The sequence below is a fragment of the Diceros bicornis genome, chromosome 10, assembly GCF_020826845.1.
Source record: "Diceros bicornis minor isolate mBicDic1 chromosome 10, mDicBic1.mat.cur, whole genome shotgun sequence".
In the NCBI taxonomy this organism is placed as follows: Eukaryota; Metazoa; Chordata; class Mammalia; order Perissodactyla; family Rhinocerotidae; genus Diceros; species Diceros bicornis.
The window spans coordinates 44,720,229-44,737,125 of record NC_080749.1 but is presented as its reverse complement, the minus strand read 5'-3'; the positions used below and the strand labels follow the sequence as shown (position 1 = coordinate 44,737,125).

Sequence of the window (16,897 nt, the reverse complement as noted above, 5' to 3'; positions counted from 1 at the left end):
TTTATATACAGATAAGTTTATCATAGCCGTTTATGATTTATTTGACTGAGAATTAAGGGCATGCCATTATAAAAATTGTAATTTTAAGAGCTAATCAATTATCACATTTCATATAAAACCATAACTGAATTCCATGAGTTATTTCTACTTATCTCAGAGTTACTCATGAAAATTCATTTGATAAGTTGATCTTACCAACGTATGACTTTAATCTCACGAGAAAGCACCTACAAATTGACCCTTTTTATATATTTCCAACTGTATTATTGTTTAAAAAAGATATCAGCATTCAGAAACTGTTGCGGATCCTCTAATGCTGGGTTGGCAGAAGCAATGTCAAGAATTTTTAATCAAAACACATGTCACTCAATTTTTTTGTTCCGTACTGCCAGATTATTTCAATAGCAGTAGTAAAACAATTATTTATTGTACATCCCCTGCTCATATAACTCTAGTTTTGTGACCATTTTTTGTGATAAAGTCTATTTTGTGACAACTAATTACCTTTCATTGTTTGACTCTATTACCTATGAATATGGTTTATATACCACTTGCCTATTTACAATGTACTTATGAAAGATTTATCTCTTTCCTGTCTGCTTCACACCTTAATACATGGAATCACAACACCCACCGGTAAGAACAGGAGGTATTTATATCCAATTTAATTCTCTTGTAAATTGTGGAGAACACTCTTGTTATCTGTCAGGTTTAGAGCTTGTTAAATGATTTCCAATGTTAGTTCTGATCTTTTTTGCATGACGTAGCAGAGGAAATACAAAGCAAGAAAATGGGGAAGATACCCTGGAAGAGGCCGAGTACAGAATAGAAGTCTTTAACTTTAACAACGACTTGACCTCTAATAATATTTATATGCAGTTTCCCCATCCCCACAAAAAGTCACTTATCTGCCCCTTCCTCCACTCTGGCAAAGGTTATGGGTATACGGTTTGCATTAGATAATTGTCACAAAGAAAATGTCATTCTCTTTCATCATCCTCTATTTTCATGATGTAGGTGCTTTTCTTTCCTCTCATCTGCATGCCTGTGTTACATGATCCTGGAGTGTGTGAGCTCTAAACCATGTGCCACTGAGTCTTGCATGTGGTTTTGAGAGCTTGACTTTGCACGACCTTCTTGTTTGTACACAGTGTCTACATTTCTCATCTTGTGACTGCAAAGTGAGTAAAAAATCAAAGTGCAAGATAACTCTGAAAACTCAACAAATGGAAGATGCTTGCTTATTAAGCACAATGTGCAAAACAAAACAAAGCTGATTAGAGAAAAGCAACTGTACTCTTAGACTTATCAAGAGGTAAAAAAAAATAATTCAGTGGATTTTTTTACCTCCAAAACCACATTGTTAAAATCCTTGTGTCTTGTTAGTTTATTGTTAACTAAATTGTAATTTCATAATAATCTAAATTGATTTAAATTTATGTATTGTGATACATAAAAGTACATCAAACTGTTGTATTTTACATCAGCATTCCACATTATTTCATTTAAGTATAACCTTAAATATAATTTCTCATGAAACATTTCAGGTCATTTTTACTGTTCAACCATGTCCAAATGAGGTACAAGATTTCCAATTACATTGTATTAATTGATCTAAAATTATTTTTCATAACCCAAAACATTTGATTCCTGGATAAATCACGAAATATAGGAAAGAATTAACCTACAATGTGCAGCCATATTCCTTATTCCCTGAATCATTTGCTTTTTATGAAACAACTATTGCCAGAATGTTTCAGAACCAAAAGCATTCTGGGAACACTATGGGCTCCCTTTCAGTTGAACCAGATGGTTCACAGTGCAAAAGGAAGAGAGTTAGGATAATGAAGATAGTGAAAGGAAAGTTGTTTTGCATCTGATGTCAGGTTTAGGAATAGTAAAAATTATCTCAAAAATGTCTATAGGTCAATTCTGAAAGATCTTTTCTCTTCTACTTCCAGAAATTTAACTAGTTAGGAAGGAAGAGATACTTTCTCAGATTAGAACAGAATCTCAAGGAATTTCCCCTAATCAAAGCTATCTTCTGACCCAATCTGAAACTTTCCAACATTATCTAACATTGATTTTAGTTACAACATTTCCAAGAACTGGAAATCATCTTCCATGTCAGTGTAGAATCAAGTTTCTTCACACGATATACAAGAACCTAGCCTGAATGAAGAAGGGCCCCGATAACCATGGTCTATAAGTCACTCTAGATGGAGAGAAATAAATCATTTATAACAGAAATCACTCCATAATTTAAAATTATGTTGGCATGGAAGAAATGCCTTTATGAACATTTAATGAAGAATTTTATCCCTTACCTATAAATGCTGCCCTAGTAATGCCTGAATAATATTTAAAAAATATGGAATAGGAATTCAGAAGACTCGAGCACTAGCCCTCAATCTGCCGCTAATCTTGAACAAGTCACTTAACCTCTCTGCAATTTTATTAAAATTGTCATTTTCAAATATTTTTAAAGCACCAGAATTCAAATATGCTAAATGCGTAAAACTATTATTATTGGAGTTTTTGTGTTTGAGGATGGAGATTCTAGCCTATCTGCTGCCCACTCTCTTGCTCCCTGTAGTGGGCCTCTGAGTCTCCTTTATAGAACATCTGCTTCTGCATTGGGTGTTATTCAAAAAACCACTGGACTAGGTGGGTGGTAGAATTGTTGATGGCAGAGAATGGAAGGGAACCACTTCAGGTAAAAACAAGGACAAGAGTAGAGGCTCATATGTAGGAGAGCACAAGGCAGAATTAAGGCAGGGAAGCCAGAAGCAACTTTGTTTAACTTATTTTAGGAAGAAAGAGGAACAATTGAATATTTCTTAGCGTGAGTCATTAATAGAGAAAATTTTGAGAGACAGACGTAGAAAGGAGTTGGAATAAGAACCTAGGAAGAGGGATAAATTGTTCAGCAGGGTAGAGAGATTAGTTTTCCTTCAAGATAGGCAAGAAAGAAAAGAGAAAGGGTGAAAGTGTTGACCTTGAGGAGTAAAGGAGAAAACTTGATGGCACTTGCGCTACATGGCTCACTCTTGGTCAAGCAGAGACGAGATGAAGTCCTCAGAGAGGAGGAGGTGTGGGCTAGGAGCAGAATCGAAGAGGTGGAGAATTTAGAGATTTCAATCAAGAGTCAACCTAGTAGGCTAAAAATGCTTGCTATCACAGTAGGACTCTGGGTGACAAAGCACACACTTATATGGACCTGACAAACAGAGCCAATCAAAGTTGGAAAAGAAAATAATGAAGAATGGCATATTGTTTAATAGAAATTTGTACTTGTTTGGGCTGATGTAATTTCTAAAGAGCATTCTAATGAAAACATGATTTTCCTTTCTTCCATGACTCTTTTCCAGCTCCTCTGTTGTCTGTCAGAGTAGTCTAACTCTAACTATTTACCCTAACTACTAACTACTAACCATCACCTACTACTACTACTACTACTTACTGCTAACAGCTATCTAACGTAACAAGTAACTGCTAATACTGACCATATATCCTCATCCACCATCTCACTTTACTCCATCAAAAACTTTGTTGCACCCATTCTCTCCACTTATTTAAATGACTTTATCTGTGCCAGACCTTCACATTCAAATCTACTCCACCCATGGGCTGTTTTGATATATCATAGCGAAATGTAATGATGAGCTCTTTCAGTTATGTACGATTCAGCAACTCAGATAACAATCCTTGTGACATTAAACTCTATCAGAAATATAAAGCAACATTTACAAAATAGCATGGCTTGTCTTCACCATGTTGTTTTTATCCCTCCTTACCTTTTCCTCGTGATCCTTTATATACTGAAGTTGATAAATATGATCAATGAAAAACCTTGATTAGAGTCATAGAGCTGTAGTAAAATAATTAAAAATATGGTGCCTTCATATCTGGCTACCCCTCCACTGGGCAAGGATCCTATACCTAAGAATTCTTCAGGAAATAAAATCACTCGCCTTTAAAGATATCAACAATATAATACAATTTTTGCTTAGGTGAGCTTGTACAATTTAGGTTGATATTTTTTGTTTGACCAGTAATATTCTAACAAAAAAGTGTAGGTTCAAAATTAGCAGTCAAGGTGCAGAAACCATTGCAAACATTGCCTAATTTGAAAGACATATGCCCATTCTCTACACTTGAGTCCAAGGGACCTAACAAGTAAATTCGCATATTTGCAAAGGGGGCATAGAGATTGGCAAAAACCTGCATTTAAATGATAATGACCCTCAGGACTGATGACATCTTTTAATTTTCTGTAAAGACATACCTAGTTACCATTTAGGAGTTGAGTTAAAATAGTAGTTGTCTACAATGCACTTCAAAAGATATTTTCATCTGCATGTTGATTAGTTGACAGAAATTGTCTGGCTTTGCAGAAACTGGATAGGTATTAAAATTTTACACTAGCAAGAAATCTATTAACACACATACTTGCCTGCTGTAACCAGCGCCTGAACAACAGATACTTAAGAAAGGATAAGGCGCACGCCCTTCCTGTTTTTCACCAAGGCTATTTACCCTAAAGTCTCAAAAATACCACAGAGAGCAATAAATACCACCTGAAGCCCCCTGACATGAACAATATCAAGCTTAAGACAGGCAGGCGGTATTTTCAGGTCACAAATGGTATGTGCTCAATCATGTTTCACAAATGGTGATGGTCACTTCATCCTGGTCTCCACCCATCATCCAGAAGGACTTACCTACAGCTGACACCATGCTGTTTATGTACAAAGCGAGTTCTCATCAACAGTGAGATCTGATCTTTAGTGGTTCCTGAGCCAAGACAAATAGTGACAGCATGGCCTGAGGCTTTACACATGAACAGTCATTGCAGAAATACCACACTGAGACAATGAATATGTTTCTGTGCTTCAGTTTCTCCATTTATTAATAATGTTCCTCTTCCATTAGTAGGAAGGTGGAAACGATGTCTCAAATCATTTTTTAACTCTTTAAAATAGTGGTACTGGGCCGGCCCCGTGGCTTAGCAGTTAAGTGCGCCCACTCCGCTACTGGCGGCCCGGGTTCATATCCTGGGCGCACACCTACGCACCGCTTCTCCGGCCATGCTGAGGCCTCGTCCCACATACAGCAACTAGAAGGATGTGCAGCTATGACGTACAACTATCTACTGGGGCTTTGGGGAAAAAAAAAAAGGAGGAGGATTGGCAATAGATGTTAGCTCAGAGCCCGTCTTCCTCAGCAAAAAGAGGAGGATTAGCATGGATGTTAGCTCAGGGCTGATCTTCCTCACAAAAAAAAAGAAAAAAAAAGTTACAAACATTAAAAAAATAAAATAAAATAGTGATACTATTCGAACAGGACTCTAGAATACAATTTCTTATGTTGAAGAGTGTGATGTGTTTCCAAATACTTTCTTTGGAGTGATAGGAGCACAGGAGTAATTTAAAATCAATTCAGTTTAAGATCACTTAATATTCAACACAGATTTGGCCAATAATAAAAAATATAGAGACATCGAAGTTCAGTTTTAAAATATTCTTTGAAAATATGACTTTAAGTCCCTCTTAATTCAAATATTAAGTAACTCTGCATTTATCAAACTTAATGGAATCAAACTATTTACAATTTCTCCCAAAATACAAGTCCAATAATTTCTTCAGTGGAAGAATTGTCTGAGACATTCCCAGTGGCATGGGAATTTATATTAAAAATGGATATGTAAATGTTCCACCCAGTATGTCAGATTTTTTTAGCCATTTAATCATTTTTTAAGGCTGAAAATAAGCACAAGTAGTTCATCTAACTCAATTGATCATATAGCTTTAAGCCAGTAGTACTCAGGAAATTTACATATATTTTAATTGTTTTTCTTGGTTTAGACATATTGCTATCCATGGGGATGAGTATGGATGAAAAAAAATGTATAATAATCACCTCTTTCCTAAAGAACCTTTTAGTTTGCATCTTGGGCTCCTATTGGTAAGATGGGCCACCTCCAGCAGAACTCTGCACTCAATTTAGGGACCATCTGATAAGATTCTTCGTTATTTGGGGTCCAGCACCTCAGATGGTACCTTTTTAACACTCGGGAGCTATACTAAATTATTTACATATGTGCTGTAGTTCATTTTTCCCACTCTATTGGTAATCTTCTTAGATCAGAATGCTCTACAACACACACAGAACTGAAACCTATCAGTAGTTAGAAACACATCCCACGGTGGGAAGATAAGCCAAAGACTCCCACCACATAATTATTATATTTGAATCATTCAGGTCCATTTGTAGCCATCATCTAGTTCTCACTGTGAATCACAATGTGTGGATGCTAGGAAAATGGGGCCTTGGGAGTGTTTTCTAAGATGGGAGCTTTAGTCCAGAGTCTAACTTTAATTCTACCTGCTTTACCAAAGAGCCGCGCTTAATATTTAACAGTAGGTAACAGCAGCACTGAAGTTAGAACATTATAATAAAGCAAGGTTATTAATTAAAACAGTTAATCAAGATGTTTCTTCTATGAATTACCTATTCATAGCATTTTTGCATAGTTCTGGTTACCTTTTTCTTATCATTTTATAACAACTCTTTGTAAATTATAGATATTAATGCTTTATCTGTCATCTATATTGCAATTTATTCCTAATCTCTTTTCAATGTGTTGGTTTTGTTTAAGACATCTTTTGGATGTAAAAGTCTCTTTTGTTTTTTAATATGGTCCAACTAGTCAACTTTTAAATATGGTCAACAAGTCAACAGAGATCTTGTCCTGTTTTTCAAAGGTCCCACTAAACCTATGGATTATACAAGTAGTTTCCTAGACTTTCTTCTAAATTTTGTTATATGATTAGAAAGAAAATTCTGTAATCTGTTTGAAATGTAGTTTTGTAAACTATTTCCTTCACATTAGTAGAAGGTAGTACTCGTAGAATTTAAAGGTCGTTCTTTTTCTATTGATTTAAAATACCACCTTATCTGCACACTGAATTATCAGATCTATTGAGATACACATCTTTACTCGCAAGTTGGCTCCATTTGTCCCTTCCTATGGCAATATAATAATAATTGGTACTTAGTGGTTTTATACCGTGCCTTAATGTCTGACAAGGTAGGTTAACCCTTACTAATCTTGTTTTTCTTAGTTTTCTTGGCTACTTGAGAGTACGTATTCTTTTTTTTTTTTTAAAGATTTTATTTATTTATTTATTTTCCCCCAAAGCCCCAGTAGATAGTTGTATGTCATAGCTGCACATCCTTCTAGTTGCTGTATGTGGGACGCCACCTCAGCATGGCCGGAGAAGCGGTGCATCAGTGCATGCCCAGGATCAGAACCCGGGCCGCCAGCAGCGGAGCGCGCGCACCTAACCGCTAAGCCACGGGGCCGGCCCGAGAGTACTTATTCTTCCATTTAAAATATATAACTATTTTTATTCACTTACAACAAACTCCATATTGGACTTTCGAAATAACCCAAAATTCAGATTCTCAAATCTGGCTCACAAGAATCAGAAATTATAACCAGTATCAGGATTTATTAATAATTTCAAGAATATCTATAATCATAAGGCATAAGCAAAGAATGGAGATACTTACTTGTCATATTAGCATGTATCCTTGCTCAGATATAACACAGAAGGTCCCTAAACAATGTAGGTGATGACATAACATTTAAGCAGAATGAAACTCTTTTGGTCATTAAACATTCACATTTTATAGTACGGAAGTTACATAACTTACATGACATTTTCCCGAAAGCCATGTCCTATAAATCTATTGATAAAAAGTTTGTTTACCAAAACCAATTTAGACTAGATACATCCTGCTAAAAACACTCCATAGATAGGAACTACCCCACGCCCTAAGTGTGTTTGCTGGGAGCAGATCATAAATGCTCATCACTAGATGGTCACTTTTCTTTCTGGATGTTCTTCAGGAAAGATAGAGAATGGATTGTAAGCCTGTTGCTAACTGTTTCCTTCCTATGAACTTCACATTAATTTTTACGTAATTTTGAGATTTCAATGTTAAGTTTTCATCCTTGCTGCACATTGTAATCATCTGAAATACTTTAAACAAATGTCAGTGCTTCAGATCCACCCTCCAACAGTTAAATCAGAATTGCTTATAGTGAAGTCTGAGCTTCAGTATTTTTATATGTCTATTCTAATATGTAGCCAGGATTGAGAATTGCTGGTTTAGATGTTAAAAAGTAAAATCTTCTTCAATAAGATTTTATAATTTTCTTCTTAGAAATTCTTACCTTTCTTATTAAATTTATTCTTAAATTTTATATAGCTTAGTTAGTTGAACAAATGAAATATATTACACACTTCCATTTTTACCTGCTTATAGATAATGTGGAGTGAAACTATTTATCTTCTTTATAGCCACCTTAACGAATTCTCTGACTCACTCTGATAGGACTTTTTCTTTAGTTTGGTTTAGCTTGGTTTGGTTTGGTTTGGTTTTGGGATGTTTTCCCTTGAGGATTTACTCTTGGATCTTCTAGGTATGCAATTATATCAGCAACAAGAGAGATAAATTTATTCTCTCTTTTTTAAACCCTATTTATTGTCTTTTTTTAGTTCACTAGATTCTCCAAAACAGTTTTGAATAGTAATAACTGATTTTAATGAAAATAGCTTCACCATTAAGACTAATATTTTTGAATATCCTTGCATTCCTGAAATAAATCCTACTTGGTCATAGTTTTTTGATACTTCATTGATTTTATTGGCTACTAAATTATTTAGAATTTTGCATCTATTTTATAATGATATGGGTGTACAGTTATATGCTATTTAAATCTTAGAAATCATCTGTAAAACCATGTGGTCCTAGTGGTTTTAATAGCAGGTCTTTAATCACCATTCCAACTCTACTATGGTAATTACTTAAGCTGTTTCTTCCTTGGTCAATATTGGTAATGTCTATTTGTGAAGAATTCATCCATTTTATCTGGGTTTTCAAAGTTATTATGAAGTTGTATGTAGGATTCTTTTAGCTTATCTAGTCTTTCCTGTATCAGTAGGTCCATCTGCTTTCTCATTCCTAAACTTGTATATTTTTGTTGTCTTCTTTCCTTTACAGGCCTTTGAAAGGCCTTCTATATATTTCATTGGATTTTTTCAAGGAACTAGCCTTTAGATTAATTTATTCTTGCTACGATTCTTTTCATTTTCAGCTTTTGCTTTCATTAATTCTCTCTTTTTTGTTTCTTTTTATTGTCCTATTATTCTTAACATTTGTATTAGTCTTTTATTGTTTGAGTCTTTCTTCTGTAATAACAAAGGCATTAAGACTATACGCTTTCCTTTCAATGCAAGTTTTTCTGTGGTTCCATGGGTTTTAGTATGGAATGTTCTCCTTTTGTAGCTTTCTAAATTATGTCTTCTTTAATCCAAAGTTTGTCATAGAGCATGGTTCTTAATTTCCATATGCTTCTGATTTTCTGGTCATTTTTTAATAATTTTTTTATTTTTTGGATTATAATCAGAGTTAATGGACTATATAAAATTTCTACTTTTATAAATGTTTAAGCACCCACGCCTAATGCAAAAGCAATCTGTGGTTGCATTTTTTAAAATAACTCACCTTTATAAAGGTTTTCCAAACCATTTAGCTTTATTTTCAGAGGGTGAGGGGCCCCTGCTCTCTTTCTTTACACATATTTTATTCTTTTATGTGCGATATAATTGAATTATATAATTCCATTAACAAGGACAGTTGGCCCAAATAGGTTTCAGGACATACACAGCTAGCTGGTTTATAAGCCAATTGGTGGAAGTAGAAATGTGCCGGGATAAAACAGTATCTGGAACCTTCAGAGGGCTGGGTAAAAAGAATCAATACATATTACAGAGGGGAATCTGATAGGTGGAGAAAGAGAATTTCTATTTTGAAAGCTTTTGCTATTTTGCAAAAGGTTATGTAATTGCTGATACAGCCATCACTTTCTTTAGAAAACAATTGAATTGTTGTCTAGCGATAATCTTTCTGAGGAACAAAAACCCTAAGTGGTACAAAATGAAAATAACATTTATGCTATATTTCCATTCTTTGTTACTTATTGATAAAACTCAATAAGTAAAATGAATGGGAAACATTTTGTATCTCAACGTATTGGGAGCAACTTTAGAAATCCAATTTGATAGACAGCTATGGCAAGTAGCAATAGTTGACGAAATCCTGGACTAAATTTGGAGTCTTAGTTCTTCCACAAATAAAAATTCCTTAATGCATTTGTATTTCAGCTTTCATATATGAGAATGGGGTAATCACCACTCTATATTTCTTATACAAAGTTGACAAATCAACCAAGAGATTTGATTCTAAAATATTATATATGAGAAATGTTTCTGAAACATAAAGCTAGATTCAAGCTCTAGATGGTATATCAAGCACAAGGTGGTACTTAAATCATTCTTTTCAACACCTAGCAGATTACACTTTCCTTTTCCTTACATTGCAAGCAAGCTTAGGTTGTCTACAATCAATCCATTTGGGAAGAACTATTTCAAAGCAACCAATAGACTCCACTATACTTATATTTTGTTTATCCCTTTCCTCACTCCGTCTCTTGAGTAACTGAGGAGTTGAGGAGAGAGTCCTGAAATTGCGTCTCAGAATGCAGATCCCTCCTTTTATCTTTAGAAACCCTAGTGGGATCCAAGGGTTCCCCCTGAGACCTGATTTCAGAAATCCTAATGCACCTTTTTAAGTCAGGCTTTTGTTGAATTAGCAGAAGGATTCCAGAGTCAGGGTAACAAGGACATGTATGTAAAAGCAATAAATCCCCTGTGCCTGCACGTCATCACCCACACTCCAGCTCATCCTTGGCCCAGACTTCATTTGGGTGAGGTTAAAGTTTAAGTGTTCTGAAAGCAAAGGAACATCTCACAGCTATGCTGTTAACTAGGGGCAGGAGCTGCTGGAGAGGGAAGAGGAAGATGCAGGAGGGAAGACTCTGTTTATTTTTCAAGGAACATTTACTTGTACCAAAACTGGTTCAGGATTTATGATGTTGTTTGCCTTGTCTATGTGTGGCAAGTTTTTGTTCTGTTCATATATTTTTCCTAAATAGTGTAACCATATGATAAATGTTGAAAAGTTACATGCAGAAAATTAGTTAATTTTCCCAAGACTTATAAAAGCCCCTAGTCATGGATTCCACAATGCTCTGCTTTGCCAACAATCTGGCCAGATATGATGGTCTTATGCAATAAAACAATTCTTTATTCTCATCAGCCACGTGAAAGTAAAATAAGAAAGTAGATGACAAGGCAATTTGAACTTCAGACTAGGGCTATGTATATTTGTATATTTAAAACTACTAAAAGAATCCACCTGTCAGATCAGTGATTAAACATGAAATATTAAACTTGTAATAACCAAGAAAACATGAAAACTATGTGTTTCCTATTCCTTAATGATAAATCATAACCATAGAAATAATATGATCTGGGATGACCTCCAAATTATAGAATCCATTAAGGAAGGACATTAACTTCTAGAAACAGCAAATAGCAAGGTTTAGTATCTTATAACTGCTCAAGATGTATTAAACGCCAAATGCCCACAAGGCATTGATTCTATCAGAATCAGAAAATGCTGTAAAATATTAAGGCTGTACTCTAGGGCAGAGACTTAAGATTTAATATATTTCTTGCATAATCTATCTGATAATCATGCTTGAGGTTTAGTGTTTCATAGGGACTATTAATTTGTGTTTTGATTAATTCCAATTTGTCAAGATTTAAGTATATTTAACGGCCCAGAGAATATCCCCAGAAAATGTCCTAATGTCAGTCATCACAGTTACCAAAGTTGTTCATATGATTAATTTACTATTTAGAGGAACCATTTACCACCCTCAGACTGTCTTTCTGAATATGCCCTTTTCAGCCTGCCTTTAGGAGTGTCCCCCTCCACAGCTACACTGTGAAACAAATCAAAAACCATTCATTACAACATAGATCCACTTTCCAATACTACCTGGATGAGGGTACCTATTAAAGAATACATTTCGATTCTTTTCAAAAGCAAATACAAGGATTTAAAACACTATGGAAGGAGTCTAGAGAAAGTCTTAGTAAAAACTCAATTGCTGATGCTCTTCCAACAGAACCTAGAAAGTGTACCCACCCTAAGAGAGTGTTTTGCAATCCAGACTAAGAAACAACAAACATTGACTCCTGTGTCTTAAATTTGAGGAAGAAATAATAGAGTTTATTGTCAATATATCGTGAATATATAACTTCATTTGGAAATCCTTATCTATCAGCAGCCAGGTAAAAGTTGAATAAGGAAATAAATTTCTGCAACCCTCACCTTTCTTTAATCACATGGAGGTGGGGCCAGGAGCACGGACACTATCTCACAGGAACAAAGGGAAGCCTTAAACTGGTGGTTGGAGAAGAGAATCACGGGTTTGAGACTGTAAGTCACCTGTCTTACCCACAGGACATATAGTTACTGTGAAAAGACAAAAGTATGTTGAAATTTCATTATAAAAAACTATTCTCAGAGTAAAATTCAATATAAAGCAGGCCTCACCTTGAAGCTTGATATAATGTCACATCAAAAAAGAGAAAAATCTTCATTAATTAGGATATTCCTCTACCCAGACTCCGCTGACTGAAGCCCAGGACACATTTCTTTAATTACAGTCTATCATAGATCTAGGCCAAACTTCTTTTTCATTTAGGCCCCAATACGTAAAATGGATGGTATACTTGTTTTATTAGCATAAATATGTAAGTTTAAATTTAAGGATTTACTGATTAAAAAGTTAATGATACTAATATTTTGATGTGCACACATACATGAAGTCACAATTTGCAGGCTTACATTAACTCAGCATCCATTCATTTCTAAATTTTATATTCATTGCTCAGTATAGAGAAAATTTGAATTCTCACACTCCGTAATTGCAAATATTAACAATATTGTAATATTTATTCCATTAGGTGTGTGTTGGCTTATATACTTGAGGGAAGCTTAACATAAAGTTGAATATTTCTGAATTAATGTCGGATCATGTTTGATAGATGCTTACTATGCAATGGCTAATTATTTCCATTTTTGCTCTCTCTTTGTGTGATTTCTTCAAAGAGTTTTACTTTGATTTAACATTGCTATCTCCTTTTGTAGTTGTTGGATTATTCTTGTTTGAATGTCCTTAAACTTTGTGTCCTCTGGCACTAAGCTATGGGGTTGATTCCTTTTAACAGTTACAGAAAGCATTTCATGCTCACTTAAAAGAACAAATGTCTCAGTTGTCTGACATAATTTGAGAATCCCAAACAGTTTTATCTACATAAATTCAAGTAAAGGGAAGTTAGTATTACATTTATAAAATATTCGAGTGGCCTTATACCGTAATGAAGACATGGGATTTCTGCCAGCCTTGAAAAAATTTTCTGAAACTTCTGGAAGTTTTAAAACTCTGCCCCCATAACAGCCAATATTAGAAAAGTGAAATTAGAGCTTTTCACTCACCTTAAATTGACAGTTACCTTGAGGGTTCATTTGAACAACCATTAGTATTATAAATGTCCAAATTTGGCATGAAAAGCAAAGTGTGGAAAATTCTGGTTAAACTTACTAAAAGTTTTTTTAATCTGGGCATTTAGAGAAAGGCTTGAGAGCCAGGTATTTTTTTCAGAACATGTTTTATTCATTGTTATGCTCCCATGTGTAGCATAGTGCCTGGATTATAGTAGATACTTAATAAAGATTTGCTAAAAGAATAAGGATTACTTTTCCAAGGTGCCGCCCATGAAACTGATTCTGGGCGATTCTCCTTGGTCTTTGAAATCAGATTAACTCAACAAAACAATGGCTCCAGCTGCACAGTGAAAGGTGCTGGGTACCCTCAGAGCTTCAGAACTTGACAGACAAGAAGGTTGTGTAGAGTGTAGTGGAAATGATTATAACAATCAGTAAAACAGCTTGTGTACTTGACATAACTACTCTTTGTAGCCAGATCTGTTAGGTCCAGTGAAATGCCAATATCCGAGTGCTAAATGAGGAAGTTCCAAGTAAGGAGTTTAGGAGAGGAACCAAACCTGACCAAAAAAGTGCAATGAGTAGGAAACAAGGAAGGCAAAACAACTGGGATCAATGCAAAGCGGTGCCTTGGATACATATCTACTTAAACCTACTCCTTTCTTCCCACTCTTTTCAATATTCTTCTACCTCTATTCCACTACAGCTCCCTCTCTTTTAACTCCCCTTTTAAAGTCCCTTCACTTAGGCATAACCCAGATTCCAAAGCTGCTAACTCATTTAGGGCATCTAAACCTCTGGGCTAGTAAGAGATTCAATTACTGAATATTAACTTCTATTGAGTTTTACTTGAGTCATCTATGTAACTGACTTAAGAAAACTAAGAAAGTCAATTAAGGGCTAACACCACAGGAGAATTCCTTAATCTAGACAAGTTCTTCATGCCAAGATCTGTGTATCTCCCTCGTGTACAAACAGAGGCTTCCCCATGGAACTTTATTATATCTCCAACTTGAAGTCATTTTTTCTATTGGGTGTCACATCTGTTATAGGATGAATGTTAGGAGGTGATAACACTTAACAAGGACACTTGAGAAGAGAATGATGTTGAAAAACTTTCCCAAGTGTCCTTTAAAGTTTTGTGACTGATTCTAAGAATTTTGGAATTCTAAGAACATATTCGTAAATTGATTTAGTAACTTCCAACTTTTAAAAAGAATTTAAGATAACTCACAGTCAAAATTGAAGTGCAAGAGCCAAAAAATTTGACACAAGTCAGAAACAGGAAACAAAAGTTAGAGAGATAAGAGGAAAAAGAATTCTTAGACTCTGTTGAGGCAAAGGAGCACAAAATATTTAAACTCTGTTGACACAATGGAACACAAAACTTAGTGGTGAATTTCCTATTCACCAAAGAGACCAAAGAGAAGAACACAATCGGTGTTGTGTCTCTCAATTTTTAGCTACAGAGAACATACCAGTTTTTCAGGAACAATAAATATGTGTGACCAAAAAAACACACACGCACAGAAAAAATCAGAAATAAACTGTCTATTGAAACACCTACAATGCATGGGATAATTTACATACATTGTCACATTTAGTTGTGGGCACAACCCTGTGAGATAGATATTATTAATTATTTTTGCAATAGAATAAACCGAATCTCAAGAAAAGTTCATTGACTTGACCAAAGTCACAACAAGTAAGTGATGGAACTAGGACTTCAGCTCATGCTTATCTGATTCCATAGCTCGTATAACACACTCAGAGAAATGAACTCCTACCTCTATCTCATCTGCATTTTCCAACTCATAGCATGCATATACACCCATGTGTATGTACATACAGGCACACACACACACAAGTGCACCATTTGTCCTTCTATAACCAGGCTATACTCAGAAAGTATAACTGATGAACTTCAGGAAAATGCCAGAAGCAGCAGCTACAAGCTCAATGTTCTTATTCCAACTACTAAAATGGTAGCAATATCTCCCCCATTTATGTGAAATATAAAATGCCTTTTTGTACCTTATTACTGCCAAATCTTAAAAGAAAAACAGGGGTATCTAATTTGTCGCTTGGTGTACTGCTCTTTACATTTTTATTTACGTGGGGACATCTGAGAGTTATACTAAGGCCGTAACAGTGGGCTTCAGGGAGAAAAAGTAAATCATATGCAAAGAGGCCAGTGGACTGGGTTTTTTTCCTACTATAGTACCCCCAAATAAAGTGGCCCCATTTCAATAAACAGTGTCCAAACCTAGGTTAACTCCAGTCTAGCATCACCTGCCAAAGAATCCAAGTGATAGTTTAGACAGATAGAAGGGATCAGCGACCTAGAGAGTTGGTTCCATGAGAGGAGCAGGATCCCAACAAAGAATAGGAAAAGGAACTCCAGCCCCCAAAGGCAGAAATGTGCAAAGACTAGGAAAGTTATTATTTTAAGAGATCTTTAGTCCAAGTAGGAAATCTGGCTAGAGTCCAGTTGTGTAGACGCAGACTGTAAGTTACAGTTAAGGGGAGAGGTTTCAGATGAATGCCCAGGAACTCAGAGGAAGGCTCATTTCTTTTGGGTCTGAGCCAAGTAATACAGAAACTTCAGGATAAAAATCTGAGTATTTACATCTGTACAGAGCTGGGTGAGCAGTGTCTTACTGTTGACTAGTTGGCACACTATTTATTGGTAACTTACAACAAAATTCAACAGTATAAAGGCTCTTATTCTCTGGCAAAGAAACACAGAGAGATAAAGTGACTTGTACAAGTGTCAACCTGTGGCAAATTTGTGATCTGAACTCATATTCTGTGGATTTTCTTCTAAAACACCCTTGACCCATTTCTGTGGGTGTCTAGACAATGAAGGAAACAAGATCAGAATTATGGCTGTTGTGTTTCAGGTCTCTCATTGATCCTTTTATATTATATCACAGTCAGTTTGATGGATTGCATCACACAGTGGTCCTACAGAAACAAGATCCTTGTGGCTGCTTTAATATTTAAAATAGTAATAATTGCAAGTTAATTCAAATATGATCTAATTTGAAGTTCCTTTATGGACCACATACATTTTAATTATCTATAAAAATAATTCATGATTACTTTTAGCTATATTGGACAGCAATAGCAAGGCTGACCCAAAACGGTAGGAAAACCTAAAATTACATCATTAGGCACTACATCATCCCTCCTCCCTCTACCCCAAAGCATATTTAAATGGATCTATTTTTACTGACAGAGGAAAATCACCATGAGAATTAAAATCTATATACCACACCGAAAATAGCTATGACACATACAGAGAAGCAAGAAATGAGTGTATTTGACCCATTGTATACTGGGAATTTTATAAAATAACTTAATATTTTACACAGTTTAAATTGAGTAGCACTTGTCAGAA

General features: G+C 35.2%; 1 protein-coding gene across 11 annotated transcripts in view; it reads left to right on the top strand.

Moving 5' to 3' along the window:
* Positions 1–16,897, top strand: part of KCNH7 (potassium voltage-gated channel subfamily H member 7) — a 781,612-nt gene that overhangs the window by 733,932 nt on the left and 30,783 nt on the right. The window lies entirely within an intron of this gene.